The sequence below is a fragment of the Dendrobates tinctorius genome, unplaced genomic scaffold, assembly GCF_039654945.1.
Source record: "Dendrobates tinctorius isolate UK_male_01 unplaced genomic scaffold, ASM3965494v1 ptg000099l, whole genome shotgun sequence".
Lineage (NCBI taxonomy): Eukaryota > Metazoa > Chordata > Amphibia > Anura > Dendrobatidae > Dendrobates > Dendrobates tinctorius.
Window position 1 is genome coordinate 8,938,855 of NW_027361767.1, and position 20,695 is coordinate 8,959,549.

General features: G+C 46.9%; 3 non-coding genes across 3 annotated transcripts; all 3 read left to right on the plus strand.

Moving 5' to 3' along the window:
- Window positions 1–789: 789 nt before the first annotated feature.
- On the plus strand, window positions 790–929 carry LOC141099345 (U4 spliceosomal RNA). The gene has a single exon (XR_012234478.1). It is a non-coding gene; the product is annotated as a U4 spliceosomal RNA (small nuclear RNA).
- Window positions 930–5,538: 4,609 nt separating this feature from the next.
- Window positions 5,539–5,678, plus strand: LOC141099358 (U4 spliceosomal RNA). Its single transcript, XR_012234490.1, has one exon. It is a non-coding gene; the product is annotated as a U4 spliceosomal RNA (small nuclear RNA).
- A 2,260-nt stretch (window positions 5,679–7,938) lies between these two features.
- On the plus strand, window positions 7,939–8,078 carry LOC141099348 (U4 spliceosomal RNA). Its single transcript, XR_012234481.1, has one exon. It is a non-coding gene; the product is annotated as a U4 spliceosomal RNA (small nuclear RNA).
- The last annotated feature ends 12,617 nt before the right edge of the window (window positions 8,079–20,695 follow it).

Below are 20,695 nucleotides of genomic sequence, written 5' to 3' on the forward strand. Positions count from 1 at the left end.
TTAGTATTGGAAACAGATAAAGTCCTATTCTGTAGAATCAGATTTTGGCTAAAAAAAAGAAAAAAAAAGTAGGAAACCATGAGAAACGCTGAAAGAAGTGACGCTGTGTGTGCAAAAATCCTGAAACCGCTGAGGACACGATAAAGCAATGTGTGCAGGAGACGTCTGGCCGCTCGTGGGCTTCGCTGGGACTGGAAAAAGCAGCAAAAAAAGCCCAGTGTGAACTTGGCCTTAAAGATTGAGGCGACATCTCTAGTGAGCGAGGCCGCGGCCGCCTCCACTGCCGGATCGGTCACTGGGGAACTCGCCGTGAGCGGACGGTACAGACCCCACCGATGAAATCTATATGCACGCCCCGCTACAGTCACTGCCAGCTCCACAATAACAAAAGGATAACATACAACTGAAATATCGAATAATAATATCGAAATATACAATTATTTATCCCTATATAGTGTGAAATGTAAAGAAACAACAACAAATAATAAAATTGCAAATTATTTTTTGGTTTCCGCATCGCAATAAAAAAAACGACTGAAAGTAAAATGTCAGCGCTAACGGCAACGACAGCTCGGCGCGAATAATGACACCGTGCGGCCCACACAGCGACAACATCGGGACAATGGTCTCCGGCCGCCCTGCCTGCTACTGACCCTACACAGGGGAGGGGGGTATTAGCATATCCACTCCCAGAATCCTTTGCTCCCACAACCCCCTGATGACGTCGTCTCTCCACAATGTAGATAGAGCCCCAGATCCGGAGGCCGCGGCTCCTCATAGATGGGCTCCAGCTTTGCGCAGTGGCAGTATCATAGCCCATGAGGTTTATCCGAGGCGTGATTATTGCTAGTTGAAAACTTTTCCCAATACCCCGCCATGATGGCTTGTAATACAGTCAGCATGGCAATTTTTGATAGTCTCCCAGGAGACTGAATGGGTGGTTAATAGTAGAAGAGAAAGGGTTAATGCAGTTATAGAGAGTATTTGTATGCAGCTGTATTGGAGCCGTATGTTACATGTGTCAGGCTGAGAATTATATGGGACATTTTACTTCCCTAAGATCAAAAGCAAAGAAATGAGGAGGAAGAGTTACAGGATTACTATCTAGTCAGCGGCTTCCCTGGAGATTACTCTATATGGTCATGTAAGAATGTTCTGTTATTGTATGGATGTGGTATGGCGGTATTACAATCATTACTTGGTGATATTGTGTGCTGATAATATGGCAGAAATCAGTTGCCATTTGGTGCTATGTGGTGATGGTATGGCGGTATTCAGTCACTATTATGTATGGCGGTATTTAGCCTCTCTTTTATGCTATTATGTGGTTATGGCAGTGATGGCAAACCTTTCTGAGACCGAGCGCTCAAACTGCAACCTAAAACCCAATGATTTATGACGAAGTGCCAGCACGTGCCAAATGCCCCATCATGATCCCCTTCATGCAGAATCAGAATCATAGAATCGTAGAGTTGGAAGGGACCTCCTGGGCCATCTGGTCCAACCCCCTGCTCAAAGCAGGATTCGCTAAATCATCCCAGTCAGATGTCTGTCCAGCCTCTGTTTGAAGACTTCCATTGAAGGACCACTCGCCACTTCTCATGGCAGCCTGTTCCACTCATTGATCACCCTCACTGTCAAAAAGTTTTTTCTAATATCTAATCTGTGTCTCCTCCCATTCAGTTTCATCCCATTGCTTCTAGTCTTTCCTTGTGCAAATGAGAATAAAGATGATCCTTCTACAATGTGACAGGCCTTTAGATATTTGTAGACAGCTATTAAGTCTCTTCTCAGTCTTCTCTTTTGCAAACTAAACATTCCCAAATCCTGCAACCTTTCCTCATAAGACAGGGTTTGCAGACCGGTCACCATTCTGGTCGCTCTTTTCTGAACTTGCTCCAGTTTGGTGAGGTCTTTTTTAAAATGTGGTGCCCAAAACTGGACACAATATTCCAGATGAGGTCTGACCAAAGAGGAGTAGAGGGCAATAATGACTTCACGTTAACTAGACTGTATGCTTCTGTTAATACATCCTAGAATTGCATTTGCCTTTTTTGCTGCTGCATCACACTGTTGACTCATATTCAGTCTGTGATCTATTAGTATACCCAAGTCTTTTTCACATGTGCTGTTGCTTAGCCTTATTCCTCCCATTCTATATATGCTTTTTTCATTTTTATTGCCTAGATGTAGTATTTTGCATTTTTCCCTGTTAAAAACCATTCTGTTAGTTGCTGCCCACTTCTCCAGTTTATTTAAATCTTTTTGAATCCTCTCTCTCTCTTCTCTAGTATTAGCTATCCCTCCTAGCTTTGTGTCATCAGCAAATTTAATAAGTTTACCCTCAATTCCTTCATCTAAATCGTTGATAAAGATGTTGAGCAATACAGGTCCCAGTATAGAGTCCTGTGATACCCCACTTGAGACATTCTTCCAACTGGATGTGCAGACATTTACGACCACTCTTTGGGTCCGATCACTAAGCCAGTTATGAATGTCCCTGTATAGCATCCTCCCCCTCACCAATTCATTATTAGTACCTGTATAGCATCCTCCCCCACCCCAATTCATTATTAGTCCCTGTATAGCATCCTTCCCCACCCCCAATTCATTATTAGTCCCTGTATAGCATCCTCCCCTACCCCCAATTCATTATTAGTCCCTGTATAGCATCCTCCCCCATCACAATTCATTATTAGTCCCTGTATAGCATCCTCCCCACCCCCAATTCATTATTAGTCAATGTATAACATCCTTCCCCACCCCCAATTCATTATCAGTCCCTGTATAGCATCCTCCCCCACCCCCAATTCATTATCAGTCCCTGTATAGCATCCTCCCCTACCCCCAATTCATTATTAGTCCCTGTATAGCATCCTCCCCCACCCCCAATTCATTATCAGTCCCTGTATAGCATCCTCCCCTACCCCCAATTCATTATTAGTCCCTGTATAGCATCTTCCCCCACCCCAATTCATTATTAGTCCCTTTATAGCATCCTCCTTCACCCTCAATTCATTATTAGTCCCTGTATAGCATCCTCCCCCACCCCCAATTCATTATTAGCCCCTGTATAGCATCCTCCCCCACCCCCAATTCATTATGTGTCCCTTTATAGCATCCTCCCCCACCCCAATTCATTATTAGTCCCTGTATAGCATCCTCCCCCACCCCCAATTCATTATTAGTCACTGTACAGCATCCTCCCTCACCCCAATTCGTTATTAGTCCCTGTATAGCATCCTCCCCCACCACCCAAATCATTATTAGTCCCTGTATAGCATCCTCCCCCACCCCAATTCATTATTAGTCCCTGTATAGCATCCTCCCCCACCCCAATTCATTATTAGTCTCTGTATAGCATCCTCCCCTACCCCAATTCATTATTAGTCCCTGTATAGCATCCTCCCCCACCCCAATTCATTATTAGTCCCTGTATTGCATCCTCTCCACCCCCAATTCATTATTAGTCCCTGTATCGCATCCTCCCCACCCCAATTCATTATTAGTCACTGTATAGCATCCTCCCCCACCCCCAATTCATTATTAGTCCCTGTATAGCATCCTCCCCTACCCCAATTCATTATTAGTCCCTGTATAGCATCCTCCCCCACCCCAATTCATTATTAGTCCCTGTATTGCATCCTCTCCACCCCCAATTCATTATTAGTCCCTGTATCGCATCCTCCCCACCCCAATTCATTATTAGTCCCTGTATAGCATCCTCCCCACCCCCAGTTTATTATTAGTCCCTGTATAGCATCCTCCCCTACCCCAATTCATTATTAGTCCCTGTATAGCATCCTCCCCCACCCCAATTCATTATTAGTCCCTGTATTGCATCCTCTCCACCACCAATTCATTATTAGTCCTTGTATCGCATTCTCCCCAACCCAATTCATTATTAGTCCCTGTATAGCATCCTCTCCCACCCCCAGTTCATTATTAGTCCCTATATAGCATCCTCCCCACCCCCCAATTCATTATTAGTCACTGTATAGCATCCTCCCCCGCCCCCAATTCGTTATTAGTCCCTGTATAGCATCCTCCCCACCACCAATTCGTTATTAGTCCCTGTATAGCATCCTCCCCCACCCCAATTCGTTATTAGTCCCTGTATAGCATCCTCCCCCACCCCCAATTCATTATTAGTCCCTGTATAGCATCCTCCCCCACCCCCAATTCGTTATTAGTCCCTGTATAGCCTCCTCCCCCACCACCAATTCGTTATTAGTCCCTGTATAGCATCCTCCCCCACCCCCAATTCGTTATTAGTCCCTGTATAGCATCCTCCCCCACCCCCAATTCATTATTAGTCCCTGTATAGCATCCTCCCCTACCCCCAATTCAGTATTAGTCCCTGTATAGCATCCTCCCCCACCCCCAATTCGTTATTAGTCCCTGTATAGCATCCTCCCCCACCCCCAATTCGTTATTAGTCCCTGTTTAGCATCCTCCCCCACCACCAATTCGTTATTAGTCCCTGTATAGCATCCTCCCCCACCCCCAATTCGTTATTAGTCCCTGTATAGCATCCTCCCCCACCCCCAATTCGTTATTAGTCCCTGTATAGCATCCTCCCCCACCCCCAATTCGTTATTAGTCCCTGTATAGCATCCTCCCCCACCCCCAATTCATTATTAGTCCCTGTATAGCATCCTCCCCCACCCCCAATTCGTTATTAGTCCCTGTATAGCATCCTCCCCCACCCCCAATTCGTTATTAGTCCCTGTATAGCATCCTCCCCCACCCCCAATTCATTATTAGTCCCTGTATAGCAGGGTTCCCCAACTCCAGTCCTCAAGGCCCACCAACAGATCATGTTTTCAGGATTTCCTTTATATTTCACAGGTGAAGCAATTATCACCTGAGCAATGCTAAGGAAATCCTGAAAACATGATCTGTTGGTGGGCCTTGAGGACTGGAGTTGGGGAACCCTGCTGTATAGCATCCTCCCCCACCCCCAATTCATTATTAGTCCCCGTATAGCATCCTCCCCCACCCCCAATTCATTATTAGTCCCTGTATAGCATCCTCCCCCACCCCCAATTCGTTATTAGTCCCTGTATAGCATCCTCCCCCACCCCCAATTCATTATCAGTCCCTGCAGGCTCCCCCACCCCCAATTCATTATTAGTCCCTGCAGGCTCCCCCCAGGACTCAGGAGCCGACTGTCTGTATAGTAGGAGGTGCTGATACTCTGTTACCAGAAAGGAAGAGAAACCCGCTCCCCTCCCCCAGCCTGGGGGTCCTTTCTTTCTTCCATATTCAAATTCAAAGAAGCTTTTTTGGCAGGATTAAATACACATTAGTTTTACCAAAGCAAGTGCACAAAAGGGAATAGGGGTAGGAACTGTAGGGATGTTGGGTAGGGGTTGTAGGAAAGGTGGATGGGGCAGATCCAGCCTTAAGGTAGGGGGGTATTAGCATATCCACTCCCAGAATCCTTTGCTCCCACAGCCCCCTGATTACGTCGTCTCTCCACAATGTAGATAGAGCCCCAGATCCGGAGGCCGCGGCTCCTCATAGATGGGCTCCAGCTTTGTGCAGTGGCAGTATCATAGCCCATGAGGTTTATCTGAGGCGTGATTATTGCTACTTGAAAACTTTTCCCAATACCCCGCCATGACGGCTTGTAATACAGTCAGCATGGCAATTTTTGACAGTCTCCCAGGAGACTGAATAGGTGGTTAATAGTAGAAGAGAAAGTGTTAATGCAGTTATAGAGAGTATTTGTATGCAGCTGTATTGGATCTGTATGTTACATGTGTCAGGCTGAGAATTATGCGGGACATTTTACTTCCCTAAGATCAAAAGCAAAATAATGAGGAGGAAGAGTTACAGGATTACTATCTAGTCAGCGGCATCCCTGGAGATTACGCCATGTGGTCATGTTAGAATGTTCTGTTGCTGTATGGACGTGGTATGGCGGTATTACAATCATTACTTGGTGATACTGTGTGCTGATAGTATGGCAGTAATCAGTCACCATTTGGTTTTATGTGGTGATGGTATGGCGGTATTTAGCCTCTCTTTTATGCTATTATGTGGTTATGGTATGGTGGTATCATAAATGTCACGGTTACTGTGATTTAGGATAGTTTTGCACAGATTTGGGCAGAGACCATGTTCTCCTTCACCAACAACAGCTCATTAGTTACATATTTAAAGTGGTTGGAACTTGTGGACAGTCTGTATACAGGGCACTATATGGCGGTATTCAGTCATTATTTTGTGTTATTATGTGGTCTCGATATGGAAGTAAATTACTGAAAGAGAAAAAAGGACCATACACAGTAATGATGTCCATAAAGTGCAATCATCGTTGAATGCTTGATTTGTATGAAATCATATCTATATATTATACATCAAGTAGGCAAAAATCCACATATTCATACAGTCCCTTATGGCTTCATCCATATTCCCACGTAATTATAAGTCCCTGTATAGCATCCTCCCCAACCCACTAATTCAGTATCAGTCCCTGCATAGCATTCTCCCCCACCCCCAATTCATTATTAGTCCCTGTATAGCATCCTCCCCCCACCCCCAATTCATTATTAGTCCCTGTATGGCATCCTCCCCCACCCCCAATTCATTATTAGTCCCTGTATAGCATCCTCCTCCACCCCCAATTCATTATTAGTCCCTGTATAGCATCCTCCCCCACCCCCAATTCATTATTAGTCCCTGTATAGCATCCTCCCCCACCCCAATTCATTATTAGTCCCTGTATAGCATCCTCCCCCACCCCCAATTCATTATTAGTCCCCGTATAGCATCCTCCCCACCCCCAATTCATTATTAGTCCCTGTATAGCATCCTCCTCAACCCCCAATTCATTATTAGTCCCTGTATAGCATCCTCCCCCACCCCCAATTCATTATTAGTCCCTGTACAGCATCCTCCCCCACCCCCAATTCATTATTAGTCCCCGTATAGCATCCTCCCCACCCCCAATTCATTATTAGTCCCTGTATAGCATCCTCCCCCACCCCAATTCATTATTAGTCCCTGTATAGCATCCTCCCCCACCTCCGATTCATTATTAGTCCCCGTATAGCATCCTCCCCACCCCCAATTCATTATTAGTCCCTGTATAGCATCCTCCTCCACCCCCAATTCATTATTAGTCCCTGTATAGCATCCTCCCCCACCCCCAATTCATTATTAGTCCCTGTATAGCATCCTCCCCACCCCCAATTCATTATTAGTCCCTGTATAGCATCCTCCCCCACCCCCAATTCATTATTAGTCCCTGTATAGCATCCTCCCCCACCCCCAATTCATTATTAGTCCATGTATAGTATCCTCCCCCACCCCCAATTCATTATTAGTCCCTGTATAGCATCCTCCTCCACCGCCAATTCATTATTAGTCCATGTATAGTATCCTCCCCCACCCCCAATTCATTATTAGTCCCTGTATAGCATCCTCCCCCACCCCCAATTCATTATTAGTCCCTGTATAGCATCCTCCCCCACCTCCATTTCATTATTAGCCCCTGTATAGCTTCCTCCCCCACCTCCAATTCATTATTAGTCCCTGCAGGCTCCCCCAGGACTCAGGAGCCGACTGTATAGTAGGAGGTGCTGATACTCTGTTACCAGAAAGGAAGAGAAACCCGCTCCCCTCCCCCAGCCTGGGGGTCCTTTCTTTCTTCCATATTCAAATTCAAAGAAGCTTTTTTGGCAGGATTAAATACACATTAGTTTTACCAAAGCAAGTGCACAAAAGGGAATAGGGGTAGGAACTGTAGGGATGTTGGGTAGGGGTTGTAGGAAAGGTGGATGGGGCAGATCCAGCCTTAGGGGAGAGGGGTATTAGCATATCCACTCCCAGAATCCTTTGCTTCTGCAACCCCCTGATGACGTCGTCTCCCCACAATGTAGATAGAGCCCCAGATTCGGAGGCCGCGGCTCCTCATAGATGGGCTGCAGCTTTGCGCAGTGGCAGTATCATAGCCCATGAGGTTTATCCGAGGTGTGATTATTGCTAGTTGAAAACTTTTCCCAATACCCCGCCATGATGGCTTGTAATACAGTCAGCATGGCAATTTTTGACAGTCTCCCAGGAGACTGAATAGGTGGTTAATAGAATTGAGAGAAACGGGTTGAAAAATTTCAAAAGTCGCTGACTTTTGGCAAACTTGGATTTCATGAAAAGAAACCTGACCCTAGGATGAGGTCGGCGACTTGTGCGCCAATGTCGCGTTTCAAAAGTTTGTTTTGCGCTCTTTTTCAGCCAATCAGGATCCACGGACACTGTGGGCAACGTGATGACATAGGCAGGGGTCACCACCATCTTTCAGAAGGGCATGCAAGTGATTGGCTTGCTTTGGTGGGTGTCACAGGGGTTATAAAAGGGCGTGCACGCCGACCTTCATCTTACTTCTGCCGATCTTAGCATAGGGAGAGGTTGCTGCTGCTGATTCTTTAGGGAGAGCGTTAGGCAGGGAAGAAGAAAAAAAAACTGCTTGTGCTGCTAGCGATTTTGCCTGTACAACACACCAGTCACTGTGTGTGCAGTGCAAGGGGAGGCTATATTGTGGTGGATCAGCGGTGTTGGTTGTTAGGCTGCCTTCTAAGGCTTCCTGACAGCTGCATTGCTGTTTCCCCACTGCTCTGCAAACTGCTTTTTTAAAAGCAATCCCAATTTTTTTTTTTGTCCTGCTGAGGTACTGAGCGTGCATTTTTTCACACAATACAAAAGTGTCCAGTGTCCACTAGTGTGTGCAGAAATTCAAAATCTCCCTTATCCTGTAGTCACTTTTTTCACACCTGTGCCATCGAGCCTGTGACATAGCGCTCTGATATTCAGTGGGCCTCACACAATCCATAAGTGTCCAGTGTCCACAAGTGTGTGCAGAAATTCAAAATCTGTGATCCTGTAGTCACTTTTTTCACACCTGTGTCATCGAGCCTGTGACATAGCGCTCTGATATTCAGTGGGCCTCACACAATCCATAAGTGTCCAGTGTCCACAAGTGTGTGCAGAAATTCAAAATCTCTGTGATCCTGTAGTCACTTTTTTCACACCTGTGCCATCGAGCCTGTGACATAGCGCTGTGATATTCAGTGGGCCTCACACAATCCAAAAGTGTCCAGTGTCCACAAGTGTGTGCAGAAATTCAAAATCTCTGTGATCCTGTAGTCACTTTTTTCACACCTGTGCCATCGAGCCTGTGACATAGTGCTGTGATATTCAGTGGGCCTCACACAATCCAAAAGTGTCCAGTGTCCACTAGTGTGTGCAGAAATTCAAAATCTCCCTTATTCTGTAGTCACTTTTTTCACACCTGTGCCATCGAGCCTGTGACATAGCGCTCTGATATTCAGTGGGCCTCACACAATCCAAGTGTCCAGTGTCCACAAGTGTCTGCAGAAAATCTAAATCTCCCCTGTCCTATAGACACCTTGTACCTTGTTTTACATTACTATATAGTTTGCTGGATTTTGTCTACATTTCTACAAAAAATGAGGAAGGCTGGTGGAAGAGGCCGTGGAATTGGGCGGGGGTTGGCAGCTGGTAATGATGGTGTTGGTGGTGGATCTGATGGTAGTGGCAAGAGCAAAATAGGACCGAATGCAGGAGGTGTTGAGCCTGCGTCATCGTCTGGCTCCATAAGGCTTCGAAGGCTTAGTTTTCTAGGAGTTGGCAAACCGCTTTTAAAGCCAGAGCATCAGGAAAAAGTTTTGTCTTACATTGCTGACTCAGCCTCCAGCTCTATCGCTTCCTCTTCTGAAGTTGTAAAAAGTAAAAGCACTGAGTCGTCATTGGAGGCTCATGTTCATGAACCACACCTTTCCTTGTGTCCTTCACCCCAACCAAGATTGAAGGATGACGCAGGCCATACTACTGATTACTCCACGGAGCTGTTTTCACATACCATGCCTGGATTATCAAGTGAAATGGTGAATTACCCAGGCCAAGATGAATCTGACATGGAGTGCACTGATGCACAGCCGCTGATAGATGATTCTGCTGGAACATTCACTCAGAGCACTACATTGTCCTCGCAGTGTACAGAGCCAGATTCTGACCCTGATGAGACTCAGGTGCCCCTTCCCGCACACTATACCACCATACACGGTGACACAGAGGAAGGTGCACATGACATTGAAGAGGAGGTGATGGATGACCCAGTTGTTGACCCAGATTGGCATCCATTGGGGGAAGAGGGTGCTGCTTCCAATAGCTCAGATGAGGAGCATCCACAGCAGACATCGACATCGCAACAGCTGTTATCTGGCAGGCCCGGAGCACTCCAAAGACAGGTTCCAAAAATCAAAAGAGTTGCTGGACAGCTTGTCCAGAGGGTAAAAAGATCACAGCGTGCTAGGCCGCAAAATGTCTGCCAAAGTAGGAAGAGTGCAGTGTGGCACTTTTTTGAACAAAATCCTCATGATCAGGCCAAGGTTATCTGTAAGACGTGCGCAAAGACCTTTAGCCGAGGGAAAAATCTGAAAAATTTGAATACCCGTTGCATGCTTAGACATTTAACCACCATGCACTTGCAAGCGTGGACACAACACCAAACCTCAAGTGCCACATGTGCAACTGATCACAAAGAAGGTAGTCAGCAACGCTACATTGTGTCCCCCACTGTAAGCCCACCGGTTAGCACAGCAGCAAATGTTGAGGTGTCGTTGCAAGGCCACAGCAGTCAGGGAATCCCACTGTTATATCAACGAAATACTGAATCTAGGCCATCAGAAAGAACACCAACTCCATCACCATCATCAACCCTCTCTCAGTCTGCCCTGTCCACCGCTACTTCCACCATATGCAGCTCTCAAGTCCAGCTCACCCTCCCAGACACTATGAGTAGGTCAAGAAAGTACTCAGTCTCTCATCCGCGTACACTGGGTTTGAACGCCCACATTGCCAAACTAATCTCGTTTGAGATGATGCCCTATCGGTTGGTGGAAAGCGCAGCTTTCTGCGAACTCATGGCCTATGCAGTACCACGCTATGACCTACCCAGTCGCCACTTCTTCTCTCGCAAAGCCATCCCAGCCCTCCACCATCATGTAAAAGACCGCATTGTCCATGCACTCAAGCAGTCAGTGAGTGGAAAGGTGCACCTCACAACTGATGCATGGTCCAGTCGGCATGGCCAGGGCCGTTACATGTCCATCACTGCGCACTGGGTTAATGTGGTGGATGCAGGGTCCACAGGGGACAGCGGTGGTGGGACAGTGCTGCCTAGCCCACGGTATAGGAAACAGTTGGCTGTAGGCGTTCGACCCTCCTCCTCCTCCAGAAGCGAAAGCTCGTCCACAGAGCGCAGTCGTACGAGCACTCCATCTGCAGCTGCCACTGTTGCACACGAGGTGTCCCCCTATCGAGCAGCTAGTGGAAAGCATCAGCAGGCTGTGTTTCAGATGATGTGTTTGGGCGACAGACAGACCGCCGAGGTGCTGGCCGAGTACTTGAAGCGACAAACTGAGTCATGGCTGGGCAGTGTACATCTTGAGGCAGGCAAGGTAGTTAGTGATAACGGCCGTAATTTTGTGGCAGCCATAGCCCTTTCAAAACTCAGCCACATACCTTGCTTGGCTCACACCTTGAACCTGGTGGTGTAGTGCTTCCTCAAAAATTATCCGGAGTTAACAGCCCTGCTCCAGAAGGCGCGAAGACTGTGCGCGCACATCCGCCGGTTGCCTGTACACTCCGTTCGTATGCAGAAGCTGCAGCGATTGCTCCACCTTCCCAACCACCGCCTCATTATCGACATTGCAACAAGGTGGAACTCCACCCTGCACATGGTGGAGCGGCTGTGCGAGCAGAGGCAGGCCATAATGCATTTGTGGGAGGATACACGGCCAGGCACTTTGAGAGCAGACATGGAGTTGACAGGTGTGCAGTGGTCGAAGCTGAAAGACCTCTGTAAAGTCCTTCAGTGTTTTGAGGAATGCACACGGCTGGTAAGCGCAGACGACGCCATCCTAAGCATGAGCATCCCACTTATGCGTCTGCTCATGCAAACTTTGACGCACCTTAAGGAGCAGGCGTCTGCAGCCAATGTTGACGAGGAGGGAATCCTTGATGACATTCAGCCATTGTCTGCTCAGGGACCTCTCCTGGACGAGGTGGAGGAAGAAGAGGAGGAGGATGATGATGGGGATGATTACTTAGGGGAGGAGGATGCATCTCATGTGGCAAGTGAAAATGTTGGCGTGGCAAGGTCTGGTACAGGGTTTGTGCGTGACTGGAGGGATGTGGATTTGCCAGAAAGTGCTCCTCCAACCAGCACTCGCAGTGCATCATTGACACCGGGAACATTGGCCCACATATCAGATTATGCCTTGCAGATCCTAAAAAGGGACCCCCGCATTGCCAAAATGATGAACGATGACGACTACTGGTTGGCCAGCATCCTGGATCCACGCTATAAAGGCAAATTACAAAACATCATGCCACAGGAGAACCTTGACCTAATATTGGCTAATAAACAAGCAACTCTGGTAAATCGGTTGCTTGAGGCATTCCCAGCACACAGCAGTGGTGATGGTTCTCACACGAGCCGTACGGGCTGGGGGCAGCTTGGCAGAGGTGTTCATGGTGCACACAGCAGAAGTGGCGTTGGAGACAGGGGTTTCATGACAATGTTGTGGACTGATTTTTCAAGTACCGCTCACACAACTGGTAATACTGCATCGATGGAAAGTGACAGGAGACAGCAGTTGTCAACTATGGTTACAAACTACTTTTCCTCCCATATCGATGTTCTCCCACACAGGTCATTCCCCTTTGACTATTGGGCCGCTAAACTGGACACCTGGCCTGAATTGGCACAATATGCCTTACAGGAGCTCGCTTGCCCAGCTGCAAGTGTGCTATCGGAAAGAGTCTTCAGTGCAGCTGGATCAATCCTGACAGAAAAAAGGACCCGTCTGTCAACCCAAAATGTGGATGATCTAACCTTCATTAAAATGAACCATGCATGGGTTTCCAAGGATTTTGTCCCACCTTCCCCTGATGACACATAGGGTGACAGAAAAATGGCTTGCTTTGGTCCACCTCTTCCTGGGACATGACCTATTTCGCCTTTTGCATCAGGTGAATGTCCAACATCAACATATGCCACTTTCTAAAACTCCCTAACTGTGCTGCCTCCCCCCCATGGCCGGGGTCACCACCTAGCGCACGACACCGTGCGAGTGCCGTTGCCCTGGACAGGTGGGTAGGCCGACTCTTGGGCGTGGGCACTGGCACAGGGTCCCTCATAGTGCAATCAAGTGTCTCTGACGGTGGTGGTGCACACCCGCCGTCAGACACACCGCCGTACTATGAGGGGCTCAGTGCCAGTACCGACGCCCACGAGTGGGCCCCCCTTGCTTGGGCAGGGCCCCAGCATTTGCAATCTTTACCTCTCCCTGCTCCTCCGCTGTGTAGTCTGGGCCGTCAAATCCATACTGTGCCTGACACCGTCTGAGCCTGCCTCCTGGATGTATAGACATATATTTTGAATGTGTACGCTATCCATACATGTTATCCGGGGATACAGTACCCTTTCTCACCTTTGTGCAATCACGTGCAAGCCATACTGGGCCTAACACCGTCTGAGCCTGCCTCCTGATGTATAGACATATATTTTGAATGTGTACGCTATCCATACATGTTATCTGGGGATACGGTACCCTTTCTCACCTTTGTACAATCACGTGTAATCCATACTGGGCGTGAGAACGGCTGGCGAGCTGTTAAGCAAGCTACAGCACCTGTGGTTTGCACACGTAAGTTTTTCATTTTTTCAGGAATGACGGTTAGGCCTAATTCCGGAACTGCGGTTGACCTGCACTTACTGGGAAATCATCGTTCGCGGGTAATAATTGTAATCAGTGATCCCCATCACTAACGTTGTTCAGCGGGTTATCTGCACCTGTAAGCCACAAATGCTGGCCTTTTCAGTGTAACGCACATGCAGCCACGGACATGTAAGGGCATGACACACCAGTTATTGGCCAATCTCATGTGCCAGAGCCTCACGTGTCCCTCTAGTAAGCCGGACTCGGACCGCGGGGCATGACGGAGTCTCGTTCGTTAACGGAATTAAGCTTGCAATGTGTGCATCTGTTCTGTAGCTGGCATGGTTGAGGTTTCCCAGGTGGAGTCGAATTTAACCGTAGGCTCCACTCCTGGTGGTGCCCTTCTGGACATTCCTTTAAGGTTCAGCTTTGCAACCATACTGCCCACGTAAAACAAACACTTTGCCTTCATGAACGCTGTTTGGAGGGTCATGACTCGTGGGAATAACGCCGCCCAATCAGTTAACCTGCTAGAGAGATCCTTCGTTGCTCCCAAGCATGACATCACACTCCCTAGGAGGAAGGTAATGCCACTGTGGCGACCGTACTCCTGGGGGTGACACAAGTGCACTGATGCCCAGCCACTGCTCGATGAATCTGCTGGTACATTGACCCAGACCACTACATTCCCCTCGCACGTTACACGGCCTGAATCTGACCCTGATGAAACTCAGGTTACCCTTCCCATATACAGTTCCATCTTACACGGTGACAAAGAGGAAGCTGCAGATGAAAGTGCAGGTTCGGCCCACCCGCCATCAGACACACCACCGTACTATCAGGGGCCCTGTGCCAGTGCCGTCGCCAACGAGTGGGCCCCCCCTGCTTGTTCAGGATCACAGCACTTGCAAGGTTGAAATACTGTGCAGTGAGATGGAAGATGGGGACGAGGAGGAGTCCAGACTAGTACAGGGATTCCCTAGCGAGGAGACTTATTGGATTGTTTTCAGTGTTGGGACAGCAATTTTTGGGGAGCACTATACTCTGGAGAATGATAGATGGGGCCCACCATACACTGGAACATTCCAAAGGTGGACATCAGACACTGGAGCAGCATTTACAGGGCCCATTATACACTAGAGCATTAGAAATGGGGCACATTATGTTTGGAGCATTATTTGGGCCCATAAGACAGTGGAGCTTCATCCATGGGGACCAACATATACTGTAGCATTATGTGGAGCTCATCATATACTGTTTCAAACATTATATGGGACCAATGATTCTGTATGGAGAAATACAGTGGGGAAAAAAAGTATTTAGTCAGTCAGCAATAGTGCAAGTTCCACCACTTAAAAAGATGAGAGGCGTCTGTAATTTACATCATAGGTAGACCTCAACTATGGGAGACAAACTGAGAGAAAAAAATCCAGAAAATCACATTGTCTGTTTTTTTTTCATTTTATTTGCATATTATGGTGGAAAATAAGTATTTGGTCAGAAACAAAATTTCATCTCAATACTTTGTGATATATCCTTTGTTGGCAATGACAGAGGTCAAACGTTTTCTGTAAGTCTTCACAAGGTTGCCACACACTGTTGTTGGTATGTTGGCCCATTCCTCCATGCAGATCTCCTCTAGAGCAGTGATGTTTTTGGCTTTTCGCTTGGCAACACGGACTTTCAACTCCCTCCAAAGGTTTTCTATAGGGTTGAGATCTGGAGACTGGCTAGGCCACTGCAGGACCTTGAAATGCTTCTTACGAAGCCACTCCTTCGTTGCCCTGGCGGTGTGCTTTGGATCATTGTCATGTTGAAAGACCCAGCCACGTTTCATCTTCAATGCCCTTGCTGATGGAAGGAGGTTTGCACTCAAAATCTCAAGATACATGGCCCCATTCATTCTTTCATGTACCCGGATCAGTCGTCCTGGCCCCTTTGCAGAGAAACAGCCCCAAAGCATGATGTTTCCACCACCATGCTTTACAGTAGGTATGGTGTTTGATGGATGCAACTCAGTATTCTTTTTCCTCCAAACACGACAAGTTGTGTTTCTACCAAACAGTTCCAGTTTGGTTTCATCAGACCATAGGACATTCTCCCAAAACTCCTCTGGATCATCCAAATGCTCTTCAGACGGGCCCGGACATGTACAGGCTTAAGCAGTGGGACACGTCTGGCACTGCAGGATCTGAGTCCATGGTGGCGTAGTGTGTTACTTATGGTAGGCCTTGTTACATTGGTCCCAGCTCTCTGCAGTTCATTCACTAGGTCCCCCGTGTGGTTCTGGGATTTTTGCTCACCGTTCTTGTGATCATTCTGACCCCATGGGGTGGGATTTTGCGTGGAGCACCAGATCGAGGGAGATTATCAGTGGTCTTGTATGTCTTCCATTTTCTAATTATTGCTCCCACAGTTGATTTCTTCACTCCAAGCTGGTTGGCTATTGCAGATTCAGTCGTTCCAGCCTGGTGCAGGGCTACAATTTTGTTTGACAGCTCTTTAGTCTTCACCATAGTGGAGTTTGGAGTCAGACTGTTAGAGGGTGTGCACAGGTGTCTTTTTATACTGATAACAAGTTTAAACAGGTGCCATTACTACAGGTAATGAGTGGAGGAAAGAGGAGACTTTTAAAGAAGAAGTTACAGGTCTGTGAGAGCCAGAAATCTTGATTGCTTGTTTCTGACCAAATACTTATTTTCCACCATAATATGCAAATAAAATGAAAAAAAAACAGACAATGTGATTTTCTGGATTTTTTTTCTCAGTTTGTCTCCCATAGTTGAGGTCTACCTATGATGTAAATTACAGACGCCTCTCATCTTTTTAAGTGGTGGAACTTGCACTATTGCTGACTGACTAAATACTTTTTTTCCCCACTGTAGATGGGCCTCGTCATGAGATGTAAAAAGTGAGGTATTTTTCATTGTACTATACCGCTATTTCTCTGCCGTATCGGAGCATGATGAGTTGTGGTATGTGTTAAAGGGGCGCTCTTTTGCCCAGGGCACATGAAAACCTGGAGCCAGCCCTACCCCCCCACAACTTTAGCCAAATAACCCCATATTTCAGTGCGTAACTTGTATTATGAAGTTAATTAAGGTTGACAAGCTTAAGTAAGAAGAATTGATGCTTTTGGCATTCAAATGAGCACTGTAGGTGTGTTTCCTGTCCTCCTCTCACTGCCGACTTTTATTCCCCATTGACTTACATTGGGTTTCGTGTTTCGGGACGACCCCGACTTTTCCCTATAATCGGCCGATCTTGCTCGACCCGACTTTTGGAAAAGTCGGGTTTCACGAAACGAAACTCGACCCTAAAAAACCAAAAGTCGCTCAACTCTAGTGGTTAATAGTAGAAGAGAAAGTGTTAATGCAGTTATAGAGAGTATTTGTATGCAGCTCTATTGGAGCCGTATGTTACGTGGGTCAGGCTGAGAATTATATGGGACATTTTACTTCCCTAAGATCAAAAGGAAAGAAACGAGGAGGAAGAGTTACAGGATTACTATCTAGTCAGCGGCTTCACTGGAGATTACTCCATATGGTCATGTTAGAATGTTCTGTTGTGGTATGGCGGTATTACAATCATTACTTGGTGATATTGTGTGCTGATAATATGGCAGTAATCAGTCACCATTTGGTTTTATGTGGTGATGGTATGGCGGTATTTAGCCTCTCTTTTATGCTATTATGTGGTTATGGTATGGTGGTATCATAAATGTCACGGTTACTGTGATTTAGGATAGTTTTGCACAGATTTGGGCAGAGACCATGTTCTCCTTCACCAACAACAGCTCATTAGTTACATATTTCAAGTGGTTGGAACTTGTGGACAGTCTGTATACAGGGCACTATATGGCGGTATTCAGTCATTATTTTGTGTTATTATGTGGTCTCGATATGGAAGTAAATTACTGAAAGAGAAAAAAGGACCATACACAGTAATGATGTCCATAAAGTGCAATCATCGTTGAATGCTTGATTTGTATGAAATCATATCTATATATTATACATCAAGTAGGCAAAAATCCACATATTCATAAAGTCCCTTATGGCTTCATCCATATTCCCACGTAATTATAAGTCCCTGTAAAGCATACTCCCCAACCCACTAATTCAGTATCAGTCCCTGCATAGCATCCTCCCCCACCCCCAATTCATTATTAGTCCCTGTAGAGCATCCTCCCCCACCCCCAATCATTATTAGTCCCTGTATAGCATCCTCTCCCACCCCCAATTCATTATTAGTCCCTGTATAGCATCCTCCCCCACCCCCAATTCATTATTAGTCCCCGTATAGCATCCTCTCCCACCCCCAATTCATTATTAGTCCCTTTATAGCATCCTCCCCCACCCCCAATTCATTATTAGTCCCTGTATAGCATCCTCCCCCACCCCCAATTCATTATTAGTCCCTGTATAGCATCCTCCCCCACCCCCAATTCATTATTAGTCCCCGTATAGCATCCTCCCCCACCCCCAATTCATTATTAGTCCCTGTATAGCATCCTCCCCCACCCCCAATTCATTATTAGTCCCCGTATAGCATCCTCCCCCACCCCCAATTCATTATTAGTCCCTGTATAGCATCCTCCCCCACCCCCAATTCATTATTAGTCTCTGTATAGCATCCTACCCCACCCCAATTCATTATTAGTCAATGTATAGCATCCTCCCCCACCCTCAATTCATTATTAGTCCCTGTATAGCATCCTTCCCACCCCCAATTTATTATTAGTCCCTGTATAGCATCCTCCCCCACCCCCAATTCATTATCAGTCCCTGTTTAGCATCCTCCCCTACCCCCAATTCATTATTAGTCCCTGTATAGCATCCTCCCCCACCCCCAATTCATTATTAGTCCCTGTATAGCATCCTCCCCCACCCCCAATTCATTATTAGTCTCTGTATAGCATACTCCCCCACCCCCAATTCATTATTAGTCCCTGTATAGCATCCTCCCCCACCGCAATTCATTATTAGTCCCTGTATAGCATCCTCCCCCACCCCCAATTCATTATTAGTCCCCGTATAGCATCCTCCCCCACCCCCAATTCATTATTAGTCCCTGTATAGCATCCTCCCCCACCCCCAATTCATTATTAGTCCCTGTATAGCATCCTCCCCCACCCCCAATTCATTATTAGTCCCCGTATAGCATCCTTCCCCACCCCCAATTCATTATTAGTTCCTGTATAGCATCCTCCCCCACCCCCAATTCATTATTAGTCCCCGTATAGCATCCTCTCCCACCCCCAATTCATTATTAGTCCCTTTATAGCATCCTCCCCCACCCCCAATTCATTATTAGTCCCTGTATAGCATCCTCCCCCACCCCCAATTCATTATTAGTCCCTGTATAGCATCCTCCCCCACCCCCAATTCATTATTAGTCCCCGTATAGCATCCTCCCCCACCCCCAATTCATTATTAGTCCCTGTATAGCATCCTCCCCCACCCCCAATTCATTATTAGTCCCCGTATAGCATCCTCCCCCACCCCCAATTCATTATTAGTCCCTGTATAGCATCCTCCCCCACCCCCAATTCATTATTAGTCTCTGTATAGCATCCTACCCCACCCCAATTCATTATTAGTCAATGTATAGCATCCTCCCCCACCCTCAATTCATTATTAGTCCCTGTATAGCATCCTCCCCACCCCCAATTTATTATTAGTCCCTGTATAGCATCCTCCCCCACCCCCAATTCATTATCAGTCCCTGTTTAGCATCCTCCCCTACCCCCAATTCATTATTAGTCCCTGTATAGCATCCTCCCCCACCCCCAATTCATTATTAGTCCCTGTATAGCATCCTCCCCCACCCCCAATTCATTATTAGTCTCTGTATAGCATACTCCCCCACCCCCAATTCATTATTAGTCCCTGTATAGCATCCTCCCCCACCGCAATTCATTATTAGTCCCTGTATAGCATCCTCCCCCACCCCCAATTCATTATTAGTCCCCGTATAGCATCCTCCCCCACCCCCAATTCATTATTAGTCCCTGTATAGCATCCTCCCCCACCCCCAATCCATTATTAGTCCCTGTATAGCATCCTCCCCCATCCCCAATTCATTATTAGTCCCCGTATAGCATCCTCCCCCACCCCCAATTCATTATTAGTCCCTGTATAGCATCCTCCCCCACCCCCAATTCATTATTAGTCTCTGTATAGCATCCTACCCCACCCCAATTCATTCTTAGTCCCTGTATAGCATCCTACCCCACCCCAATTCATTATTAGTCAATGTATAGCATCCTCCCCCACCCTCAATTCATTATTAGTCCCTGTATAGCATCCTCCCCACCCCCAATTTATTATTAGTCCCTGTATAGCATCCTCCCCCACCCCCAATTCATTATCAGTCCCTGTTTAGCATTCTCCCCTACCCCCAATTCATTATTAGTCCCTGTATAGCATCCTCCCCCACCCCCAATTCATTATTAGTCCCTGTATAGCATCCTCCCCCACCCCCAATTCATTATTAGTCTCTGTATAGCATACTCCCCCACCCCCAATTCATTATTAGTCCCAGTATAGCATCCTCCCCCACCCCAATTCATTATTAGTCCCTGTATAGCATCCTCCCCCACCCCCAATTCATTATTAGTCTCTGTATAGCATCCTCCCCCATCCCAATTCATTATTAGTCCCTGTATAACATCCTCCCCCACCCCCAATTCATTATTAGTCCCTGTATAGCATCCTCCCCCACCCCCAATTCATTATTAGTCTCTGTATAGCATCCTCCCCCATCCCAATTCATTATTAGTCCCTGTATAGCATCCTCCCCCACCCCCAATTCATTAATAGTCCCTGTATAGCATCCTCTCCCACCCCCAATTCATTATTAGTCCCTGTATAGCATCCTCCCCCACCCCCAATTCATTATTAGTCTCTATATAGCATCCTCCCCATCCCAATTCATTATTA